At 45.9% G+C, this 25,633-nt stretch overlaps 1 protein-coding gene and 1 long non-coding RNA gene across 3 annotated transcripts in view; one reads left to right on the top strand and one right to left on the bottom strand.

Annotated features, from left to right (window-relative positions):
* LOC139059371 (uncharacterized) overlaps nucleotides 1-25,633 on the bottom strand; it is an 87,848-nt gene that overhangs the window by 3,167 nt on the left and 59,048 nt on the right. The window contains exon 3 of the long non-coding RNA XR_011514113.1: nucleotides 13,081-13,187. This is a non-coding gene — a long non-coding RNA (uncharacterized lncRNA). The remainder of the gene's footprint in view (nucleotides 1-13,080; nucleotides 13,188-25,633) is intronic.
* LOC139059366 (uncharacterized) overlaps nucleotides 1-25,633 on the top strand; it is a 92,985-nt gene that overhangs the window by 15,641 nt on the left and 51,711 nt on the right. The window lies entirely within an intron of this gene.

Below are 25,633 nucleotides of genomic sequence, written 5' to 3'. Positions count from 1 at the left end.
GTGCTTACTTTTGCTCGTCTTAATGTAAACAGTTCGTTAGCTGCCGCTTATCTTAAGGTGCTGCCGTGACAAAGACAAGTCACATTGTCGAAACGTCACCTCGTGGCCCGTCGTCTCGACAAGCCACCTTGTTACCACCATGCAGAGGCTTCCGCAGCTTGTTCGGGAACTCTTGATCAATTGACAGAACTGTTTTCTTCCCGTAGTAAAACCGTCTTGTCTAGATTAGGAACTAATTATGGTGACCGCAGAATTGTCTGTTGCAGCTAAATCTGCGAAAGCTATTTCGTAAACTTTCGTGGCGTCTCTGGCATATATGTTTATGTTTATCCTCGTAAGGTCAATTTGGCAAGTGAAGTCAACGCGGGAGAAAGAAGCGGCTTCTCCCCACCCACGATCAGATCTCGAGTCCCTGACGGGTCGGCCATCGTGCCGGCGTCGTCGTTATTTGGCGTCACCGTCGTATGACAAACAATGGCAGGTTTGGGCGGCGCCGATGTTTGGGCGGCCTTGAGCAGCCCAGTTGTCGCTATAGCTAGCATTTCTGGAATTGTGTGTCTGCGTGTGTGTCTGCGTGTGTGTCTGTGTGTGTGTCTGTGTGTGTGTGCGTGTGCCTGTGCGTGTGCGTGCGTGCGTGTGTACGGCAGCACGCAACATTTGTCTTCTGACGTTCACGTGCGAGGCGAACGCTCCTCCGCGCCCTCCTACGTCTCTTCATTCGCCCAACTGTGAATGAACGAGTAAAAAAAGTGCGGCAGCGTAAAACGAAACATTAAATTTAGCGTGCAAGTGAAGAGGAAAACCATCCGCGCGCGAGCAGCCAAGCGGATCGGCGAAAAAGAAGCGCGCGGCGCGGCGACACGAGGCCGTCCACGCGACGGTTGCTGCCCGTCTGCCGCCGGCGACGTCGAAAGCGAGGAAACGGTACCAGCAGGAGAGGGAGCCATTACGTCGCCAGCGTGGCGGCATAGGCAGGGGAAAAAAAAGACCACGCGGCGAGGCCACCTTGCCCACTAGAGGCGCGCGTTGTAGCATACGCTGTGGAAGCGGCACGTGCCACGTGCGTTCTTTCTATAACCGGACGCCCGTGTCCCTGAGCTGCATGCCGATACACGCGCCTGTGCTACAGCGCACCCCCGCTTTTCGATGGGGCCAAAATAGCGCGTTCAAGGTGTGCATTTCGGAAGGGCGCGAGGGTGGACGGAATGCCCCGTTAAATCCAACGCGTTCGAGGCGGGTACAGCGTTAGGCTGCCAGTGCCCCTTGTACTGACACATTATTTGCGAGAGGGGCAGAGAAAAAAAAAATTAAAATAAACCTGTCATTATTTTGACCGTTGGAGGCAAGCTCAAGAAAATGGCGGATGACGGAAGTGCGGAATGTAGAAACGTAGGCTTTTTTATTATTATTGTTATTTCTTCTTATTTCTTTATTTATTCTTTTCGTCTTGATTTGTCGCTTTTGCGAGGAATGAAGCGATATACTCACCGTACTTGTAAGGAACTCAACCAACTTGCGCAAATTTCATCGCATGTTAATCAAGTATAAGACACTAATTCAACGCACAATGATTCTGAAGAAAACAACAGTCAGGTTAATTATTCACTTCTGTGACTTTCTTTGGCTCACTTGTGTGCGAAAACGCATGGGCCAGGAAACCGCGAGCATGCGTGCGTGGTAGGTGGGGGGCCTGAGGAGGGGTACGCGTGCGTGTGTGCGTGTGTGAGCGGAGGGAGGGAGGGAGGGACGGGGGGGTGCAGACGGTGCGAGTGGAAACGTGTTTGTTCAGCTCATCTGTTGACAAAATGCGCTGAACAACAAAGCGTCTAAGAGTTTCGCCACGGCTTCGCCGATCGAAGTATTGGCTTACATTGGCTGCGTTTTGGCCGTTGCGGAATGTCAAAAACGCCCGAATGCAGCATTGTCAGTGCAAGCGTGGAAGCACCTGCAAGACGAGACGTCTCTGGTTTTGTTGAACACAAGCCCCAGTGCATCAGTTGAGCAATATTCACGCCAAACTGATCGTGTTATGCGATAGGTAAACATCGATTGATTTTCCAATGTGAGTTTATAATTCGGTAGGGAATGAGCGTACGTTGTCTTCTGTTCCCATTTCAAAATGTTCCTACCTTAACATAACACATCGTAAAAACGCATAATCCGGAGACTGGCTTGTCCTTCACGCGAGTCGTCTGTGACCGCGTGAAAGTGACCGTATATTGAGCATCGCAGCGACAGTCCACCAAGGCAGCATCTGTGCATTTAGTTGTTCACCTGAGGCAATACTCGCACGTATACTATACCACAGGAGGGAAACACGAATGGAGGAGCGCGTGGCTATGCATGCTAAGACGTCGAAGCATGTCTGCGATGAACCACTGCGCACCCACAGTTAGGCTACGTAGTTCACGGCTTCGCGTCAGGCTTTCATTTTCGCTACCATCGCTCGGCTTATCAGCGTTTCGTGAGCATGCCGGCGGAATAGTGCATTGTTCTACTTTCGTATATTAGGAACCAAGGAAACTGCTCTCTCTCTCTCTCTCTCTCTCTCTCTCTCTCAGGGGGTATCTATGGGGCCTGTATCTGCCAGCGCACAGTGGCGAGCATAGATCATTGCAGTACTCCACCGGCAAGCTCACGTTACGCTGATTAACCAAGCCAAGAGCCATATGAGCCCGTGCCTTAATGCATCGCGCGTGCTGCAGTGTTTTGAGGGCGCGATTACACGGTGCAGCGAAGTTACGAATGCTAAGCTCTCTACTCTTCGCATTTCGTTCCAATGCGTAACAATTAAACCCATACAAACCCATACAAAGCGCACCCCACGCTCTTGTGGCCTGTTGGATCAGCGCACTTAAGCAGCTCTTGTAACAGATATAACAAGTTTTCTGGCGAAAACAGAGAGTAACGTACAGATGTGACAAGTGCAGCACCCTAAATTGTTACGTTGGCTGTTCTCTGGAAGCAAGGGCATGATGTGAGTAAGTTCAAGCCCTTCTGCTCCACTAAGTGTATCGCAGGAAGGAGGCAAAGACAGCGAGGTGATCGCTGTGGCGTATGACTGCAACGACATGCTGACGTATATTATACGGCGCATATGAAACTACGGACGAAGGACACAGTCGTTTCGTGCTCTCTCTCTCTCTCTATACATACATACATATATATATATATATATATATATATATATATATATATATATATATATATATATATATATATATATATATATATTATAACCATGTCGAACCAACAATGTAAACATGCCATGGAATGGTAAGTTGTCAAATCCCCCATGTAGCCAGGTAGCAGTACTCAACTGACCTCGGCGCACGCGAAAACACATTACGTGCCAAATTCATCGCTTGCGGGCGGTTGAAGCGCGCGAACTCCGGAGTGTTTATAAACACGGAGAAGCGCGTGAATAGATGCTTCCGCACACACTCGGCCGCGAGCCTTGCACGTGTCCCGCCACACACGCGCGCGACCTACGAGATCTTGTGTATACGTGTGACCGCGTGTTGCGCGACAGAGTGAAATAAGGGTCAAGTCCAAGACAGTTGCGTATAGGTCAGGCACGTGGAAGCATGTACACCGAGGGAGAGAAAGCGGCGCAGATTTCCCATTTCCCGCCCTGCTGGCAGAACCTGCAAAGAAAATAGGGGCTCTCCACCAAAAGGAGCTACAGGAAGATCTTACGGAGTGGCAGTGCCCGCAGCCACCTTCAAAAAACGGGCCATGACATACACACGATTGAATCCTATGTGAGCGACAAGCAGATCGCATATAATAAAGTGTCAGGAGATTCTACAATATCTTTGAGACGGGCTTGTATTTATTCTAGAAAAAATAAATAATAAGAGCCTGTCGTTTAAATCTATAACGTTCACTTTTCTTGTTTCTGAAATTGGCGTTTGTGGTAAGCAATTCCTTAGGATTTTCTGTTGGCTAAGCGAAGTCGTGACACCAGGATACCTGTCAGTCATGTATTGATCCCAGTGAACCTGCGAAATTTAAAATTTGTAAGAGGTCTGGACATGGCACCGACGAGGAAGGGGGGGCAGGGAGAGACGATAGTGACCGTTTATTTATTTATTTATTTATTCGTTCAGCAAGCTCTGAGCAAAGACCTCTGGAGGGATACGTAAGCACTTCATTAAAAGGAAAAGAGGACAATGTCGTCGACGGTGAAGACGATGAAGTGGCAACAATATTTTACCTTTAGACGCAGCACACATACAGCAGCCAACTTAAAACAGCAGAGGCTAACAAGCAACGCATTATTTTCAGAGCACAGTTACTTTACCAGCAAATACGCTGTTGCCAGTTTCGTTTGCTTCAGGAATTTGCTCGAAGCACGTACTCCTCTCGCGTCCTTTCACCGTCAAAAACCTCCAATGAAAACTTCGGAGACCAACGAGGAAATTGATTTTTCTCTCGAACCAAATTTATTTTTCATAAATCTCGACGCAGACATCGCAAAGTTGTCACACGAGCCCAAATGCCTAAACGTTACGAACGATTCGGGAGGATTAACGGGAACGTTAAATCGGCTGGTACAGTTGGGAGCCTGCGCGTAAGCGGAAGAGGAAAGCAGTGGCCGCCACCACTTCTGCAGCCATTCTGCTACGGTGTCTGTAGGGATTCACACTTCACAACTGCGGCGGCGCCTCCGTTCCTGGAGCTCTCTCACAACGTGTTCGGTCTGCCCCAACCGTGCCAGGCCGTAGCCGCACGTGCGAAAGGGTGTTTGTGCGCAACGTGTGTACACCCGTGTCGGGTGCGAGGACGTCCCGCGCAGGTCAGGCATCAGGAACCGCCGAGATGCGGCGGCAGCGCGCGGAGAGGAGGCCCAACGGCACGTGTCTTCCCCTCTCCTTTCCCCGTCTAGCAGGAACGGCACGCGTTGCGCAACTCTCGTTTCCGAGAAAGCACGCGACCTAGGCGGGACAAATGAATCGCTCGGCGCTCAATTACGCTCGCAGTATGAAAAGAACGCCAGCCGGTCTATCTCCACTACCCACCCAGACAGCCACGCATCTTTTTGCACATCATCCTTTATAACAAATTATGGAGTTTTACGTGCCAAAACCACTTTCTGATTATGAGGCACGCCGTAGTGGAGGACTCCGGAAATTTCGACCACCTGGGGTTCTTTAACGTGCACCTAAATCTAAGCACACGGGTGTTTTCGCATTTCGCCCCCATCGAAATGCGGCCGCCGTGGCCGGGATTCGATCCCGCGACCTCGTGCTCAGCAGCCCAACACCATAGCCACTGAGATCATCCTTTATCTTCGCGCGTTCAACACCTCCATATATCCGCCTCTGCACGCTCCCGATACCCCTGCAGGAAACGCCGTCTCGGACTTTCTGCTGTGCCATATTTGCACCCTGCATGGACAATTTTGGCGTTGTCTTTCGTACTTCGCTCTTTCTCTCTGCGCAGAGGTTACCTTTAAAACACCATCTTTTCCTGTGAATATACGTCGCATAACATCATGTTCATTTTTCTAGAAGGAGATTATAAAGTGGTCCATGGCGACCACCTAATGAATTCGTAGGTCTTACTCTAACACCTTGGCAGTAAGCTGAGCGTTGCAATTTTTGTTGAAACGCTCAGAGAGACCAAAACGTGAACCTACGGCCTCGAATGTACGTGCGTGCAAGAGTGCACAGAGACCTAGACATGCACACAAGCGAAGAACGGGACACAGACAAAAGATACGCAGCCTATCGAGAATCCACAGTGTTACGTCATGATGAACGCTGCGAAGGTAATCGTGCCGTAGAAGCCGGAAACACGCTGAATTCAACACCTCTGCCCTTTCCAGCCCTCCACCGACGTGCTTCTTTACCACTACTTCATCGTCACGCTTACTATGAGTCGTCCTCCGCCGGCGTTTCACCTTTGTTTGTCGCGCGTCTCATCCAAAAGATGCGCCTGAACAATAAGAGAGACTATAGTAAATGTTTTCAAGCGTGCATACTTCAGAATACCGTGATTCACGGTGGTAATATTAATTTTAGAGGTTTCCAAATACCAACTTTTTCAAATACGAATCAAATACGAATAGTATCGAACATCGCATTGAACATGGAATAGTCACATTTGGATGCATATATCTACAGCACGAGTATTTATTTCGGTAAAATTAGGTACCACGCCTGCATTGACTACAGTGAAAAAACAACAGCTAACTATCAAGGTAACAGGATCAATTTTAAAAACAAGATCACTAATTGCCATTAAAAAGCTACACGCAGAGCCTCTCGACATCTCTACTGCCTGGTTGCAAACAACCTTTCGAAGAATGAATGGTTGTTGTATGGAATTGAGCTTTCCAAGTGCGCTTAGTAAAAATTTGCCGAAAAAGATCGGTAGTTGAGGGGGGGGGGGGGGGGGTGAAGCTGCAGAATGACTTGTGTAGTGTAAACACAGCTAAAAAAGGTCCGCTGCGCGGAAAGTATCACTCAGCGTAGCGTAAAATATAAACTTCACAGCGTGAAGCAACCGTTGGTGACATGCCTTGAGCAAGCGTTAGCGTCGGTCGCAGATCCACTCATGTACAGTTCTTTGACGAGCGAAATAGCTAGAACTGAATTTATGAACATGGAGCTCTAGTTGATATATTACAGATAGAAAAGCAGCAATTAAACTATAGGAAGACTGGGAATTCACATTTTGACAGTGCTTACATAGACGACTTGTACCGTGGTCTACGAGTAAACTGCAGTAAAAGACAAACATCTTCAGAGAACGCTTCTTACTGTACACATGTTCAGATAAGTCTTTGTGATAAGGCGAATTTCATGGCGATGTAAACACTGCTGACTTATAGATGATGTACTATAAGCGGCGTTTGAAAAGAGCTCCTCGTTTAGACCTCCTGATCATGGTGGTACAATACATGAAATGCAACTTCTTAAAATGTTAAAGACTACGTGAATAAACTGCTTTTTAATAGCGGAGCGGACACCAGTAATGTATTTAATAAGATATTATGGCATTGTGGAAGCCGGCATCTTTTATTTTTATTTCGTTTTTATTACTGTCTTAATTCTTCTGTTGCTGACCAGAGGAAACCAGGCGAGCCAAGCTATTGACTTTCTCAGCCCTTTCACGACACATGTGTAAATAAACGGAACAGAAAAAACAGCGCCAAAATTACGAAGGACAGCGAGAAGCAGCAGTCGTATGTAGTTATCTCTGTCTTTTCTTCTTTCGGCGATGTCTCAGCCTGTTTCAGAATGTTCTTTTGAGTAGTATCAAGTTAGAATGATAAGGTAAATGTTTAAACTAACCCAAATCCATGTTGATTTTGCGGCGTCCCTGTATGTTATGCGAACGAACAACTCCCCAGATAACCCGCCGCGGTTGCTCAGTGGCTATGGTGTTAGGCTGCTGAGCACGAGGTCGCGGGATCGAATCCCGGCCACGGCGGCCGCATTTCGATGTGGGCGAAATGCGAAAACACCCGTGTACTTAGATTTAGGTGCACGTTAAAGAACCCCAGGTGGTCAAAATTTCCGGAGTCCCCCACTACGGCGTGCCTCATAATCAGAAAGTGGTTTTGGCACGTAAAACCCCATATATTATTATTATTAACTCCCCAGATAAGTTTTTTAACAAAAGCGTTCATGGGCATCGCACACTAGCCGGTTGTTATCACACCTGGAACTCTAAAAATAGCTAGATTAGCGTGGTCTACGTGACATTCGATCCGGAACTAACAGTGAGTGGACCTGCGCGTATGCTGCGACTAGAGTCGGGCATTGTATCCGCTCTGCTACATTTAATGGAGCATCGGTGTGACGTACATCCCAGCCGTTATCTCTGTAGTTCATTTCTCTCCTATCGCAACGCCCTTTGCGGCCCTTAGGAATCATGGCGACCAGTATTTGAACAACGGAATTTCGTATGCGAAACTTCGCGTGTGAACCTCCGAACTGCATAGATGCACCACTCTTAACATTGTTACGCTTATGTTCTAGCTATGGGTGTAAAATTGTTGTACATACTTTTCACTCTCATAAATGAAACGGTGTTCCACACAATATCGCAATAAACGTGGAACGCCGTTATACGTGTTGGAACCTGTTATGTTAAAATTCACTTATCAATAAATATCTAGAGCAATGTTCCCGTGAACAAAGCACTGTCATCCTGGAAATTCATTCCGCAAATTTGCACCTACTATCTGAAAAATTATTCCATACACTTGTAACTGTAACCATGTTTAAGTAGGTGTAAGGATGTCCCACGTACTTAAGCATGCTTCCAAGTATAGAGGTGTTTGAAATTAAGTTACAGCTAATATGTACAAGTATGTGGGGCACTGTTCGATAACAGTGACTATTTAATTGAAACATAGTTCCACATATCTATTGCTACGTACATGGTGAAAGAAAAATATTCCAAATATGTGGAAAGCCGTTTCATATAGTGTTTTTATGTCGAACGTCGTTTCATTTAGGCAAGTGAAAAATAACAGCAAAACTTTTCCGCTTATAGCTAGAATCTATGTGTAACAACGTTAACAGTGTATCAGTGCTGTCGCGCCACACACGGCGAAGTCGCCGGACATTTGCGATGGTGGTAGCATTTGTTGTTGGGCTCTGTTGGTTCACGTCGAACAGTAAGCATTCTATAGCGCCAAGAACACGATCACAGAAGGACATTAAGACAGGGTGAGCGCTTGTCCCGTTTTCACGTCCTTCCTTCTCCGTGAAAGTGTTCTCGGCGCTAAATACTTCACTTCTCGATTTGTGCTGATCTTCGAGAGTTGGCGTCACTGAATTTTGCAAGCCTCCACACGCGCCGCGATCGAGTTCGATCGGAACCGGTGCGGGGCGGGTTATCCTGCGCTGCAGCGGTTTATTAGTGGCAGCGGGCGGTTTCCCCGCGATGTGGTTTCTATAGGCGAGCCGACCTCGTATTCCCCCGCGCGGTTTCTCAGCCGAGAACGTCTTGAGAGGAGCGCAAACATGCGATCGAAAGATATCAGCGTGTTTTCAAGGTTGTTTGTACAATCGGAAGTGAGTACTGAAGCCGTAATATGTTTTTAGAACAAGCCATGTCTGCGCGTGGCATGAACCAGGTTTCAGCCACGCTTTCCTGGCCTGTCCGGTCTGTTAAAATCACGCGCAGTCTAGTCAGTCTGAAAGAGCATCCGTCGGTCTCCCGCAAGTCTCGACAGAAACCCTCCAACAAGTGCCCATAACCTATCGAGGCAAACCGAAGCGAAAAAGATCCCGCTCCTTTAGTCTAGCCGACGATCACTCAAAGTTCTCGATTCCAGCAGAGACAGGTCATGTGTATCGACGAGACCTTGCACAGAAGAGTAGACTCTTCGCGCTGGTAACGTTTAACTGATCAATATTTTGACGAAAAAATCAGAGCGCAGTCTCGAGCGAAGGGTCATGCACGAATCACGTTGTTCCGTAACCGCTTGCTGGCCACAATTCTACGTATGTGCGCTAGGTCCGTTCACATAATCCGTGCTTGCATTCTGTCATGAAAGTGACATGGTTACCGCTCACTCTAAATATGCTGCCATGTGCAGACGCTGGCGCTGCTGTACCTGGAATTCGTTGGAAACACGACTGAGTCCCTGTTTTTCATCAAGTGAGCTCCGGCAAATTCTTCGCCGAATCGAGTTTGCGCGCTTTAGCATAAACAACGGTGGCCTTTACCTTCTTATGACAGCCCGATGATTTCTTTAACACCGCTGCACCGGCTAGCGATGATCAGGAAGCTCGTATTCGGCCCTGAACCAAGACAAGATGTCCGTCTCCCCTGTTCGTTTGTTTATTTAGGAGGGGGGGGGGGGGGGTCGGTTCAGGACAGCGCTGGACAGAGTGTATTGTATTGTATTAATATTGTTTTAGTAACACGCATATGTACCGTTTAAAGCGTGCGACATCATATGGCATAATGTACAACATCTATGGCAAAAAAAAAATGCATAGTATACTATAGTGTACCATATGTTTCCTAAACAGTGGTTCGCATGGGATGGGCTGACTGCATACGGGGCTGTATTCGTACGGTGCATTGATGCACATATTGGATCGCGCCACTGCAAATGTTTGCTCTAATTGATAGTGCGCGACACACGGCGGCTCTACTGCGCCTATATATAGCATTAAACTTGCTACCTCACTAGCTGCTTCACACTTTGGTCGAGACTGCGGTTTTTCTTTCCTTTCTTGCCTCGCTTGGTACACATAAGAACTAAATGTTCGTTATCAGACCCCCCGGGAGTTGGAGAGGAGCGTTAAGGCAACCAGTTATTGAACTCAAAGTGCACTAAATCATTTTGTAGAGTTCACTAACTTATCAAGATCCTTCATAACGGCCCAAGATTGTACAATCAGTATTGTTTGTTTAAAGCCTTAAAGGTGCTTCGCTGGTGCCTGTAAATTCCACGAGCGTCTGTACCTCTATGCTTAATCCTAATCCTAATTTAAGTCCCTGCAAAGCCAACAAATGGCATGGAATCCCATGTTTTATCGTGGCGAGGTATTTCTTCTTGAACGACAAGCGGACACGATTTATCACCCTCTTGAAACATTACGAGGCAGTTTAGGCCGTACGCCCTGCACTTCGGTACAGCGGTGAGGCTTGGATTCAATGTTCAATTATATTTCAGAACGTGACCTTCTCGGTAATATTCAGCCAGAGTTTGCTTTATTATATAGGAAAGCCTGCATTTTTTTTAAATCACCTCACTCATAAATATAATATGAAGTTTATTCGCACGTATAGTTCTCCTTTTTCATTATTTTTCCTTGAATCTCTTTAATTCCCTTCTGCACAAAGTTTCTTAAATAATTGCCTAGAAGGGAAACTGGTGTTGCAGTGCAGTTGTATGCACAGCAATGCAGGAATGGGGTGCCCTCTGTTTGACGTCCTTCTCATATATCTAGGGCACCTGGAAGACGCGCAGGGACTAACACCATTCCGTCTGTTCTAATGGTTCATTCCTTAATAACATAAAAAATACCACAACACATAAGTACCACAACAAATACCACAACAGAAATGACTGTACTTTTTGTTATATTGCACATTAACATTTGTTTTGTTCAAATATGAGGAGTTGTGCTTGCATATACAATTATATAAATAAAAGGCAAAAAGTATCAGCGGGGCACAAAATTTAACGGACAGAAATGATCAGGTCTGCGCTCGTCACAGTTTGTCCCCGTTTTAGTTTTTTACTCGTTTGCTTGCGCACTGTAGATAAATAAATTTCAGTAAAGACTATAGTATGAGTGAATGAAACCATTTTATGGTGGTTTTACTTGAAGAAAGATTTATCTGTGCAGCCATGACCATGCTTTAGGGCAAGCCATGTTCGAGACAAAGCCTCGCACACCTGCGTGCCCGCATTACCAAGGCGGCACAGAGGCCGGTAGGAAACTCGCATAGAGGTTTGGTGCCAGATTTCCATCTAGATAGTGCTGTAAGAAACTCCGTACCCCACCCTATGCACAGTAGCGTTGCAGGGGTCATAGTGCCGCCGGCAGAAAGCTTTTCTGGGTCTCCTGCTGAAAATCACTGAAGGTATCTAACGGCCAGCACTTCCTCCGCTGCGGACTTAGTCTAGACTTCGTCACCCTTGTTTGATAGTACTTGCATTCGGCGCACATATAACGTTCGTTTTTATATGCACAAATATATCTGCCGGTACGCAGGTAGCAGCGGCCACGTCGAAACCGGGAGGGTAGGCAATTAGAGTATTTCTTTAATAATTTGTATCGATCATTTGAGCGGCACTACAAACTTAGGACACACTTAAAGACAGTACAGTAAAAATCGTACAGACGAAATAGGAATTTGTGCATTGGTTTCGTTACGTACAAACTATCCACATGCACGGCTAATCAGGGGTTTTACGTCCCAAAGCTGCGCAGCGGGTTCGGAGGAACGCGGTAGATGTGGGGTCCGGGTTCACCTGGCCTGGGGTTGTTCTCCAACGTACAGCTAATGCACGGGTATTTTTTCGATCGCCCCCACCATTATAATGTGACAACCATGGGGTAGAGTCGAATGCGAAACTTTATTCGACGCAGCAGGACGCCATATGCGCTGTAGTCACCGCATGTGGCAGATCGTTTACGCTGGCGGGATCACGTGTACAGTGCGCCCGGGAAACCGGCAAGGAAGTGCACGCGCGCGCCCCCAAGGCTGGCTGCCGCGCTTGCATTCCACTGGATTTCTTTTTTTTTTCCTTTTCTTGATTTCGCTCATTCGGGGATCTGAGATGCACGATTCAGATAGGCCGGCTTTGCACGGCGCGTTCTTGGGCGAACGGGAAGTCCCCGTGTCGGCCTCCGGTGCAGGCGCGTCCCTCTCCACCGAGCTCGTTTAACCCACGTTGAACCCTCGCTGATTTGCACTGTGTACACGTGTGTATACGTGTGTATACATAGTGTGTGATCGCGTACATGTGTCTTTCTTAATCAGTGTTAACGAAAGAGGTTATAATCGCAGACCTCTGACCTCGGTGCAGTAAGCGAGCAACTTGCGTGCTGAAATTGAAATATTACGCTCATGTATACCTAAAGGGCGCGTGGCCTCCTTCTTTAACACGACTGTGTTTCATGCCAGGCTCCAGTGAAAGTCTGTCCCATGTACATACGCACATCCGCGAGCTCGCGATATTTGGCCCTTTTTGGCGCCCACACAACGGTTACGCAAGTAGGCGTACAAGAATTGTAAATGTTTTCTTTAGTAAACGAGATTTCATCTTGATGACGCATATTTGCTGCAGTAATGGTATCTAAGTATCGTTGATGTCGTCACTGATTAATTCTGTGGGGAAAATGGCCGGCAGCCTGGACACCGATAAGGATAGCAAAAAATAATGGTGCTCGAAAGTGTCATGTGGTCTAAATTAGTCCGCGGCCGTGAGCGACTGCGTTTGAGGCGGTGCGAAGGTTTTTCGATGGATTTCCAAGGTGATCGGCGCTCGGTGGAGCGGCGGTGGCTCACGTTTGACCATCTGAGTGGGCGCGCACCCACGATACCGCCGGAGCTCCAACGACTTGGTTTCGCCACATGCGCACTCACCGTCGCGTCGGATATACGCTAGGACGCCTGGTAGTCTCCGAGGTGCTGTTTACGCTGTGAAGCAGCACAGGCCTCACGTGCTTGTTGTCTTGTCATTTCTTCGGATCCTGTAATAATGAAATACTGCTCACATTTATGCATGTGTATTTCTGAATGTGCACCGACGCTGGCACATGCTTCTTAGAATATACGTTTCACCCTTGTGCTACAACTAGTTCCTCTGAAGGAGGAATCAACCATTTTTTTATTTACTACATTTATTTTACATTGTTCCTTTTAATGGTCAAATACATTGAGTACCATTCGAGGGTTGTTCGCAATTTTCTTGCCTGCATGCATTCTGGTAGAAATGGAAACACAGCGCGAAAATTTCAAGATTAAGTTGTATAATTAACTCGGCAAGAAACAAAGGGCGACGCTGGCAGTGCCAAACCTATCGTCATTCATATTTGTATATTTGTATTTGTATTGTATGGCGTATTCGTCTGGCTGGCTGTAAATATGTTCTGCAGCAAGCACCAAATAATCCCAAAACAAATTTCCTTTTTCTTCCTTTGCCAGGATACTTAACATAGCCCAAAATAGTGAAAACATTATTCGGCCACTAGTCCTTGTATTGCCTATTAAAGGGTTAATGAGTTATTTGCCTCAGTCGGCAGCGATTTGAATTGATTCGCTCGTTGAGAGGGATCATCCGCAAACACGCACATACTTCTGCGTGTCTGCGATACGTTCTCCTGATTGGCTGCACAGAATCAGTCGACGGAATAGCGAAATTCAAGAGCGAAAGCTCTATGGAGAGACAGCGCCGAAGCACAGAACGCAAAGGCGAAAATAAAAACAAGCATTGCGCTGTCACCTTCCTGCCTCGCTGTTTCACTGCTGTCGCTCTTTTCATAGAACGTCTCGCATAGTGGCCCGGCAATAATTCTAGGCTAAAAGCCACTGAAGCCGAGAGTTACTTTTTGTTTTGTCTCTATTTTGGAATTTGTTCGGTTATATAACTCGTGTTTGCGTCATTTTCGTCCTTCGTTAGCACGCGCTGTATTAGACGCCGAATTCACAAAGCATTTCGTTCGTATAAGTGCTTTCTACCATGGGCCGGCCACCTTCGCTGATAATACGTCCAGCATTAGGATTGGCTGAGATGTTCGCTTATGAACAATTCTAGCTTAAGATGTTTGTGTGAATACGCGTCCAGATACGTAAAACTATGTCAAGCCAACTACAATCGGTTTCGTAGATAGTAAGCAACGTTTCGAACGCTGTAGAGAAACTTCCCTCGTTGCTCGCACTTAGGACAGAAAAAAAGAAAACAGTGCGTCTCATATAAACGAAAAAATATGAGTATGCCTCATGTAATTCTATGCGACATTAAGTGTAATACTTTTATGCGGCAAACATATGACGTAATCCTTACATGGACGGAGTCGCAGATCTTAACCAAATTGCGACTGAATCAGCAGAGTGACGCATTTCCGAGACCAGCGGCTACATTACGCAGTCCTAAAATAAGTACACTGCGAAACGAGAGTAGTGGGACTCCCGTGACCTCACTATACTAGCTTAACCTCCGCAGGCTTGCCTGGCAAGTATGAACTGGAGTTCTAGCTCGCCAGGCATACCTTTACGAAGTACTAATCTTCAGACTTAATCTGGAGCTCATCCCTTTCAGATTATGGAAACAGATGCGGTACTAGAATAAGAGCGCTATAAGAAAGTTATTCACGTCATCTTTAAAAGTAGTTTGCCCATTATTTTCGTGAAGCGAGCTTGTGAGCAATACTTGAGACCACCAGCCACATCTACCTATAGTCTGCAAGCCTGTTCTGTATGAGAGAAACCACGGCATGAAAGATAGCAAAAGTAAAAATAAAGAAGTTGAGAGGGATACTGAAGGCGAGAATGACGCCAGCATAATATGAGACAGACTCATGGATCCCACTAAGCAGTGACATACACTAGGACCTTGTGTTGTCGGTACAATGACGCCACTATCACTGCAAGCGCCGCAAAACCTCGAAATCTGGCCTTGCGTGTATAGTAGAGGCGTGTCGTATAATTTTTTGACGCGCTTCATTGTAATTCAGGCAACGCTACAATAGTAACTTGTCTTGCTGTCTCACTTCCTAAAGCTTGCCAACGTACTGCCATCTTATGCGTCCTGGCGTGCTGCTCACACCTTAATCGGGTGCAAGCAATGGACTGTTGCCTGCCTACTCTCTCAGTTCATTTTTTTTTTTTTTGGTCAGCATTCGTGTTCTGAACAATCTGCTTACTTGGGGAAGGTAAACATGGCAAGAACAAGAAAGATACAAGAATGGGTTGTGGTAGGAACTCTACGTTCTTCATTCGTGTGCCTTCAACCCAACCCGTCGCCTTTCTTTTGTGTGCCTCGTGCGCGCTACCTTTATTTTTCTGCAGGTACGAGTCGACTCTCCTTGAGAGCAAGTACCGCTAAGCTGCTTAGTCTTAAGCAGCAAAAAACCGTGGGGAACGTTTTCCTGGTGTACGCGTATTCCGCGCTGCGTTGACGGGTCTGTCAATCCACGTCGCTTGGTTGGCGGCATAACCATGCTAACAGCAGCGCTCAAGGACAGACCAGACAATAGCAAGGCATGGCTTATAACAGCAGCACAGCAACTGAACATGCGTGTCGGAAATAGTAATAGAAAAAATAAAAGCTTTCGAGGGTGTATGCAAATCCGAGCAGCTCATGCATACGTAAAATACAGATTAAACTGTCTAAGAGACATCTCGCAACCCCTTTCGGAATGTACGTAAATCCAAGCAACTCGTATGTCAAAGACAGCAAGCTGCCCTCGCACTCTTCGTAAGCCCTGGCTATCTGGTTGGGCCGGCCCGGGAGATCTACCCAAGACTTTGCAAACTCTTCGCTATGTGCAGTGCAGTTGCTACGCTATAGACCCGAGTATTTTCGAGCGCTTCACTGTATCCGAGCTCAGAGCCGCTATATCGGATGCATGTCCCTGTATGCTGAGCTCGCTTCGCTACAGTGCGCCTGTGCCTTTTAAACCCCGCCTGTTCCCAAGGAGGTTTAAATAAAATTGCTGGAGCGGAGCGGGCGCCCCCTGAGTTGAAGCCACGCACCACCATGCAGAGAGCGCGCCTTCCGCCACGGCAGCCACACTGCGTAGTCAGCGTGGTAGCCTCAGGATGTTGTAATGGTTAGATCGCGCGTTGCTTACTGCTGCACAAATCGAGCGAAAAAGGACTCTGGGATTACGTCATACTTGTAAGTAGCACATCTTGAGCTTCATGAAAACTTCTCTGCCTGTCGCAACCCAAGCTACCAGCTCGCAATCTGTCTCCAATTTCACATCTGACGGTCATTGTTTTTTCCAGACAGGTTTCCTTAGGACCCAAATGTTCGAAATAAGTGGAAGTGGGCTGTTCGGTGGGAAGGCTGGAAGCCAACAGACGGTGATTACATATGTTGGAGGCACTTCACGCCGGATTTTTTTGACCGGACCGGGCAGACGAAACGGTACCGAGGGGGATGTTGGCCGACCGTGTTTGACGCATTTCCAATACACATGCAAAAGCCAGTAAGTACACATTCTAGTGCTAGTTGATATCGCCGATGCGGAGCACGAAGAGGAAAAGAGCACACCATTTGCTATTCGCTGAAATTAAATATTTCAGCGGTTCTCATATACTTCTATAGTTCTCATATTTGTTTTCGCTTTACGCAATGCAGCGAGCAAAGCCAGTAGCTTTAAAATGTGCAATTATTGTTCCAGCTGAAAAGAAAACGACCACCACCGAGGCCCCGGAGTAATCCAGCGGACAGGGTGTTGAAGTTGGCAAGGTTGTCGAAGATGTAGCAATTGCATCATATACAAAGCAGCATTACAAATAAATTCTTCATGTTTCTCAAGAAGAGATAACGCAGCTCAAGAAGAATATCAAAATTCTGCTGCAGAGCAAACGGAGATTGATTAAAGAGGACGAGACTGCTCAAGAGATAACAAGGGATATCAAGAACCAAAAGCTCATGTCTGAGGAGGGCATGAAGGTGTTCACTGCAGCTTTCTCCCCTGATGTACCGTAAGTCCTCAACAGGGCAGGAAAAGACCAGAAAGGCACGTACCTAGCCGAGCTGCGTGCATTTGCGTTAACGCTGCACTTGTATTCTCCGTCAGCTTATGAATATGTACGCTCAAAGTTTAACGGAGCACTGCCAGCAGAGCGCACTATACGAGAATGGCACAGTTCCATCAGCGAACATCCTGGCTTCAAGCTGAGAGTCACTGTCTTTCTTGAAAAAAGCTTGTTCAATGCCGCACGGAGACTATGCTGTACTTTGATTGTCAATAAAATTTCGAACAGGGAACATGTTGAGCTTGTGGGCCAGAAAATGGTTGGATATGTGGACTTTGGGACTGGAATGCATGATGACAGTCTGCCTGAAGCCAAGAATGCACGTTTGTATATGCTCAGTGGCTTGGACTTGCGACTTAAGTTGCGAGGTGGGTATTTTTAATTCGTTGATTGAAAGGAGCAGAGAGAGCCGGGATAACGAAACAGTGTATTGAAAAGCTAAGGTAAATGGGTGTTGAGGTTGTTTCACTGACATTTGATGGCGATGCATCAAGCATCAATACAGCTAAGTTGTTCGGTGCAATTCTCCGACCATGCTCTGGGCACTTTTCAACATCTTTTGAGAACCCCTGCGACCCTAACAAAAAGTGTACATAATCTTGAATGCGTGTCACATGGTGAAGTTCATCCATAATTCCTTAGCAACCGTCAGTCACTTGTCTGATGGTGACGGCAACTATGTGAAGTAGGCATGCATACATAAAAGCACTTGAAGCCCTACAATGAGAAGAAGGGCTGCAGCTAGGCAATAAATTGGCGGATGCCCATGGGAAATGGAAAAAGCAGAAAATGAAGGTTAGGTTCATAGTCCAGGCATTGAGTGTGTCAGCTGCTGATGCTCTGGAGTATTGTGAGACTGAGCTAAAGTTGCCCGAAGTCAAAGGTGCAAGTGGTACTGCAAGGTTTATAAGAATTTTTGACCACCTTTTTGACATGCCCAACTCCAGGAATCACTTCGCCAAGTCGTTAAAGGCACCGTTGAGTAAGAAAAATGAAGCTTGCTGGAGTTTGTTCTTTTGCAAATGCCCACCTAATGTCTGTGAAAGACCGAAAAGGGCAGCTCATCATAAGAAGTGCAAAAAAGTCTGAATTTGCTGGCTTCCTCGTGAACATAGAAAGCACTGAAAAAATATTTCACAAGCTGGTCGGTCAAGCCGATCTCAAGTACATCCTGACACACAAAATTATTCAAGACCACGAGCAAACATTCTTTGGATGTATTAGAGGACAAGGCGAGTATGACAATAACCCTACAGCAGTGCAGTTCATGGCTTCGTACAAGCGACTCATGGTGTAAACTGAAGTAAAACCTTCAAGCAGTGGAAATTGCACACAAGACATCGTGTTCGTTCTGAGTGGCACAGCAGCTCTTCAAGAAAGCGTAGGTGCAGCTGTGACTGCAGCAAGGCGGTCGCAAGTTTTGCAGCTAGAGGACCATGACTACACACACCGGATAGACTATCCTGAGAGCCTGTCATCTTTTGTTGAATCTGTAGTTCCTTGTATCGCAGGCTTTGTTGTCAAAAAGGTGACCATGACAAACAGTTGTGAGGAATGCGTGGTGGCTCTGCAAGCAGATCAGCAACCACACCTTCTGAAGCAAAAGAGCTGAGGTGGGCTTGTCTCTACTTTGCGGGACGTGATCGGGATTTGCACTGCTGCTGAGGAAGGGTTCCGATGACTGCAAGCTGAATGTACAAATTTGAAGTATGTCCATGCAAAGTAAAAAAACCTGGTTTTGGAGGCCCTGAGCTTGTCTGAGCTTGTCTTCAGAAAAGAAATTATCTTCAACCCTCGATGAGCATATCCTTGACTGTGATGCTTTGGACAACCGCATTTATATTCTGTGCCAAAAAGTGGCCGAACTCTGCATAAGCATCAGACTCCATCACATGAAAAAATAAATAAACAGGGAAATGAGTGTCGTAAAAGTCAGGTCTGCTATTGTGAGGCTTATTATTTTTAAGGATCGGTGATAATGGCCCTTCACCGGTGTTCATGTTTGCAAGACGAGTGCCAAAAGAAACAAAATAAAGTTGATTGCATTGTTATCTGCCATTTGACTTCTTATTATTGACTACACCCCCTTAGTGCTCGCCATAACAGTTAGCAATCACGGCGGGGGGGGGGGGGGGGGGGTAGGGGGGGGGGGCGGGCGCTGTCAGCGCGGCAGGTGCGCTGCGGCTCCCGTTACTTGCAAGATGGCCGCCGTGCGCGCGGCGCGCCTTCACCGCCGCTTATTGGTAGATATAGGCGACCTCCGCTCCAGCAGTTTTATTTAAACCTCCTTTTTGCTACCAGATGCCGCTGCGGCAGAGCAGAAACCATTGTGAACTTCCCCTAAATGACTGTGCTGTTAGATGTTCATTTGTTTCTAGATTGGGCCTGTTACTTTCTTCATCGCTATACATCATCTTTTCATATGGTGCATACAATGTCATTGTCATTGTGAGCTCCGCGTGGAACATACGCAGTATGAACCAGGGTTAGAATTCACGAAGCCTTTCGTTTGTTTGCCCTATTTGCCACTGTTCAAGTGCATGGTATGTCCGACATCACGACCTTCTGGCGCCTGCTCCTAAAAACTGCTCTAGCGTAAGAACGTGTTTGAGAATACGGCCCAAGATTTTTTGATCGCGTGACTGTATTCTTTCTCTAAGCCGAAATAAAGGGAAGAAAGAATTTTGTTGCGTGAACGTTGTTCGGATAAACCACGGAAGATCATCTCAACGCATTCGCAATTGTGCGCGCTGTAATAATTAAGGGACGAATTGATAGGTGGATGTACAGTTTCCTTCAAGTTGCAGATGACTTCGTCAACAAGGTGCCTTTTGTGAGCCAAGTGAATAGCTACGACACTATGGCAGCCGTCGCTGTCTCGTAAGTCGCCACTCGGCACGTATACGTCGACGTAGTGGACCACCCTGCACAGGCGTAACTGTTGACTGTAAGCGCTCAAGGATCGTCCCCAAAGTGAATAAATGAATGAAACTTTATTTGAAACGGCTCTTCGTAGAATATGCATCGCTCCTTCAGCTATGCTATACTCTCTCAGAGTGCCTCGACGTGTTTGAAAGAATAATTCAAGGATTTCACGGACCTGTAAAGCTAAGCAAGTACCGAATGATGGGTGTCTGGAGTTCGCATTCTGGAGTTCGATGGGTGTCTGGAGTTCGCATTCAAGGTAACGTACAAGGCAAAAGGACAAAATTTTATAATAGGTAAGTTAGAATTGTAATATAGAGATTGGAGAGCATGTATTATTTCATGAAAATGAAAAATTGTACCATAAACATAAGATAGCCCTATTCAACTTCAATTTGGATGAATGAAAAGGAGCCGTATAATTTTTTATTTGGAGTTTAAACCTCATTGATCCTCAAAGAAGATGTTGGATGGCAGCGTTAACCTTCCCGTCGGTGTGCCCAAGTGTAGAGGCATCTAAAGATAGTAAATTTTTAACAGTTAAGTCTAATCTAAGAAGGCGAAGGGTTTTTCTAAGTTTAAGTTTCTTAAGCTAATAAATCTTCGACAAGAAATGAAAAAATATGCTCTATGGTCTCATCTTCCCTATGCATACGACAGATGGGTGAGGGTGGGTCCTGTGTAAATAAAAATTTAAAGAAGATATGCTAGAGCTAAACCTACTAATAGCTATCTCATTTTTTCTCGTCTGACACAGATAACTTTTCCAGGGGTACAATGAGTATTTGAAATCCGAGAAATTTGTTGTAGATGGCACAGATAATTCCCGCAGCATCATTTGAATCCGAAATCTTGCACCTATGATCAAGGCTGATGTAGGGAGAATTTGAGCGGTTGGGCCAACTATCGACGCCTTCGCCAATTAACCTGCTATTTCATTTAGAAGTAGGCCTGTACGCCCAGATACCCAGACTAAATGGATATTAGTTATTAGTTATTAGGATATTAGTTAAGTGTTGAGGTACTAATGATTTAAACACTCGCAGTGCCTGGGACTCATTAGGTGCTGTGAATGAAGTACACAAGGATAAAGAATCAGTTACAATGACTACCGAATCTACCGATAGGCTTAGTTTACGAAGGGCCAGAACCACCGCTAAAAATTCTGCAAGATTGGTACGAAATCTGAAAACTGAAGGGAAAATGATCAATCAAGAATAGGGGTGTATATACTAATACCACATTTTTTTCTTCGTTTTGCGTGGCATCAGTCGCTATGACCACATTTGTTTGTGATTTCATTAAATAATGCTGTAAAGCAGCAATTAAAATACGCTAAGACAGGTGTTTTTTTGCCTTACTTGGAAAAATATGAAATGGTATGTCAGCAGAGTTTTCCCCGTCACAAACAGACTTCACCTCCCTGATTCTAACGTTCAACAATTCGAAGAATCTTTTCACAAATTTAACTTGAAGTGTATGGAATCGAGGCGAATTTACATCGAAAAACATTCTAGGCTGAGAAATGAACACGGTTTGGCAACGTCTTATTGGTGACTCGTACGCCCTTTTAAATGTTTGTATGGCAAGTACACGAAACCAAGTTACAAGAGAAGGAAATGTTTGCTTCTAGATACAAAATATTATTTTCAATAAATTTAGGCAGCCATAAACACACTCTTAATGCCTACTTTTCCAGAAGAACAAGGGGCGAAGCTTATAGGCTGACACCCCAGAGTATAACACTCAACCAAGTTTCAGGATAGGGCGTACATACATACGGTCGACTGATAACAAGGTAGCCCTGTACGTAAGCATACTCAAGCGACTCAACTTTGATGCTTTGAAGTGACTTTGAAGTGAATCAACAGTCGCGGCGACTCAGAGAATATATATACAGGGTGATTCTTTTCCGGAATTTCCGGGAAAAAAGGAGGAATGCGCAACGAAATTTTATTCGCAACCCTCCACTACAGCGTCTGCTATAGGCCCCTTGTTGGTTCGGAACCTTAAACCTCGCCTATAAGCCTTGTTCTTTGGAGTAAGTCTAATAATAGCCAAATTCTCTTTATATAAAATTATTCTAAGCTTATATAAATATTAAAGGCGACAATTTTGCATGTTCTGTTCTCTCTTTAAGTGCATAAATTGCCTAGAGATCGCAATGGGGGAAGACACCAACATTTCCATGTTCAGGTCTTGTGCGAAACATACAAAGACAGGCTTTTCTGCTCTCGGTTAATCGCATGCGGAAGCGTTGGCGTCAGTGAGAGTATCATTAGCATCTTCGATCACGCCACGTGCCCTCTTGGCCCACTCCGCACTATTGTGCCATGTCCGCATGGCGTTCGGACAGCCGGAGTACTGCATCAGTGAAACCATTCATTGCGCAACACAAGGTGTTCGCAATGCCTGCGCACTACCGTCTGCCGGGACACGGCTGACATCGGCTGCAGGGTGGATCTTACATTCGCGTGTGAAAGGAGGAAATTTCGTCATCTTATAACAAGGCAGCGGCAGACTTGCACCGCGTGCGTCTTCCGAGCAACGCCGCGATGTTAATTCGTGGCCGTGAGGACCATCGCATGCAAACGTTCTTGTCCACCTACGAATAAGCATACGTTCTCTCCAGTCTAGGCACAAATTGCACAAAAAAAATAGAAAGAAGAAGCAGCTTTAATTAAATGCAAGTTGATCTGCGCTGAAGCTCATCCGCAATGTGGGAAGCATGCTGTGGTCCTGGGTGGGCGTCACCTCTCGCGGGGAAGCATAGACAGCTGTCTCCAATGGCGTTGTTGATTGCAATGCGCCTTTCCTTTTTTTTCTTTTTTTTTCACATTCTCCTATCAATTCTTCACTCCTTCGGGGCTCCTTCGCTTCGAGACCGTAGACGACAGCGCGCACAGCCACCTCTTACGAGTGTCAGCGTTTCTTTTCCCCTTCCTTGAGACATCAATCTCCATCCCACTGATGCAGCGGCTGTGCCATCTCATTACGTAGTCAAAACCACTTCACCGTCAGTTATTAATTCGCGAATCTCGGTTGTGGCATTCGAGACCTTCACCACCCATCGAATATGCTTGTTTCGAACTCAAGTGCTTCCGCATCGCGCCACACACCTACCTTGAATATGGAGAAGTCGTACCTGGAACTTTTGCATGATGGAATTCTTCGAAAGAAGCGTCGCGTCATTGCGCGTCGCACAGCTGTCGTCCACACTTGGCCATTCATCTTGAACGATGCTTCTCTGTCACACGTCATTGTGTGCCTCGTCCCTTCCTATATTCCTATATCGCTTTGGCGCACGTTACCACAGTCCTACACCATTCGTAATTGTGGTTAGAAAGATTAAGTTATCATCAACTGAGAATCAAGAAGAAAAAAAAGGTGGGAGGGGCGAGGGAAGGCTACAGCAGCTACAAAAGCCATAAAACCAATGCTCAAATCAAGCGTGAAACCAAATTGCCACTTTCAACGAAGGCTAAAAGGAACGTGCTTTCCAAGCGTTTATCAGACATCATTCAGCCGTGACTTTTGCTCGCAAACGGGCAAGGGTTCGATTTAGATATCATGAATGCCGCGAGCAGTTATTAGCAGTGCATAAATTATCTTCGACAAAAGTTTACAAGATCGGTAGTTCCAGGCAGGCCATATTATATGTGAGCCATTCTAATAAGTAGTGTAACAGGTCGTTTTCTGACGCTCGCAGTTCACATATGACGCACATCTTCACGTGACGTGGCCTCGAAGTGGCTCCATTGAAGTTGCCTCAGATCATAACGTCAAATTACAGGGTGTTTCAGTGACACTTGCAAAAAAATTTTTTTCAACTTGCCTGGGGCAGATAGCGCAATTTTAGACCGTGGGCTGATCTACTCGAAGAGACGGACATTATTCGCACAAAAAAAAATTGAAATGCATAATCGTGTAACTGGAACGCCAATGCATTTATCCGCAAATTTCGGGAAGTAATACCTAGAAACTGGTGTCATCCTGATAATTCCTTCGAAGTGGATCCACCTTAGGAACTCCCCAGCTGGAACTTGAAAATTGCAATATATGCCATAAGCTAATTAGATAAATATTAATTAGTGAATGCTTGTTAATTAGTCGATTATGCATTTTAATTTCTTGTGGAAGTGATGTCCGCCTCTCCGAGTATAGAACAGCGCATGGACTAAAATGGTGCTCCCTGCCACACGCAATTCTTAAATTAAATTATGGGGCTTTATGCGCCAAAACCACGATCTGTTTATGAGGCACACCGTAGCGGAGGACTCCGGAAATTTGGACCACCTGGGGCTCTTTAACGTCCACCTGCAATTCTCAAAAAATTTCGAAAGTGTTCGCTGAGACACATTGTATATGTCGCGGGTAACTCTTCATGGGCTCCATATCACCATTGTAAAAACATACCAGCGCTCGAATTGAAACCTAAAGCGATGGTATCAAAGGACGACTGCCACTGAACCATGATGCCGTTTAATTGCTGTAACCCATACTTCGTGTTTTCTTCTTGAAACTTTAGAATTGTCAATGATCACAAGGACTATATTTCCAAATTTGTTTCTCTAAAGTACCGATAAATAAAAGATGCTTAACTACCAATGAAGACGCCATATTGGCACTTCATTCAATATTTATTTACAGAGAGCTAATACAAGGTTAGCACTACGCCTGCCGGTCATCGCTTTCAAAGCGCCACTTGAGTTGTGATTAAAGAGGAGTCGAAGTGCTAATATATATTCGTTCCATTGTTTTCGTCAGGTGGAGAGCTGCCCCGATGACTTTATTTGAAACCGACACAAAGAAAGGGAGAAAGAAACAACACGGAAACTGCTTGAGGTGCCCGCTGGTAGAGTCAATTGCGCAGAATTGCTAATGCCGTGCTAGGGTGATGTCCAAAGGCGTCCTTTGGAGCAAGGAATTGCGCAAAAAGGAACATTGAGGGAAAATGTGACGATCGTGTTATGATGCGCCCGGTAATGTGTTGTCCATTATGAAACACAAGGTGGTCAAGACAAGCGAGTCTACGGAGACCTATAAATTGAGCGGCCCTCGTCGTCTTGACCACAGCGTGAATATATTGAAATGAACCAAAGGTTAAAACCGAGTAGGATTAAAATGAGATACGCGAAATTGTCAGAGAACCGCTCTGGTGTGTGTCTCAGCGTACTTCTATATGTATACTATAGGCACAACCGTAGAAATTAAGACACCCACTTTTACTTCAGCTGCCGCGGACATGATAAATCAATGCTGGCCTCAGCGGCCGAGTGGTCACTTGTTCAAAAAAGATTGTTTTTTCTTCTTTTTATTTGTTGGGGCTATAAACACGCGTGTTCTGTTCACATACATGTTATCTTGCATCTACACACATTGTCATAGTCTGTGTACCGTGCGCGCATTTAGTTATTATGAACTTCTCAAGATAGACTGCGTCTGTACAGCATTGGGAAGCCAAGTGCTTAGTTCACTGTATTATTTGATCACCTTTCCTTTT

This window comes from Dermacentor albipictus, chromosome 4 (assembly GCF_038994185.2).
Source record: "Dermacentor albipictus isolate Rhodes 1998 colony chromosome 4, USDA_Dalb.pri_finalv2, whole genome shotgun sequence".
Classification (NCBI taxonomy): domain Eukaryota; kingdom Metazoa; phylum Arthropoda; class Arachnida; order Ixodida; family Ixodidae; genus Dermacentor; species Dermacentor albipictus.
Note: the sequence above shows the minus strand (reverse complement) of the source record. Positions and strands in the feature narration are given on the sequence as shown.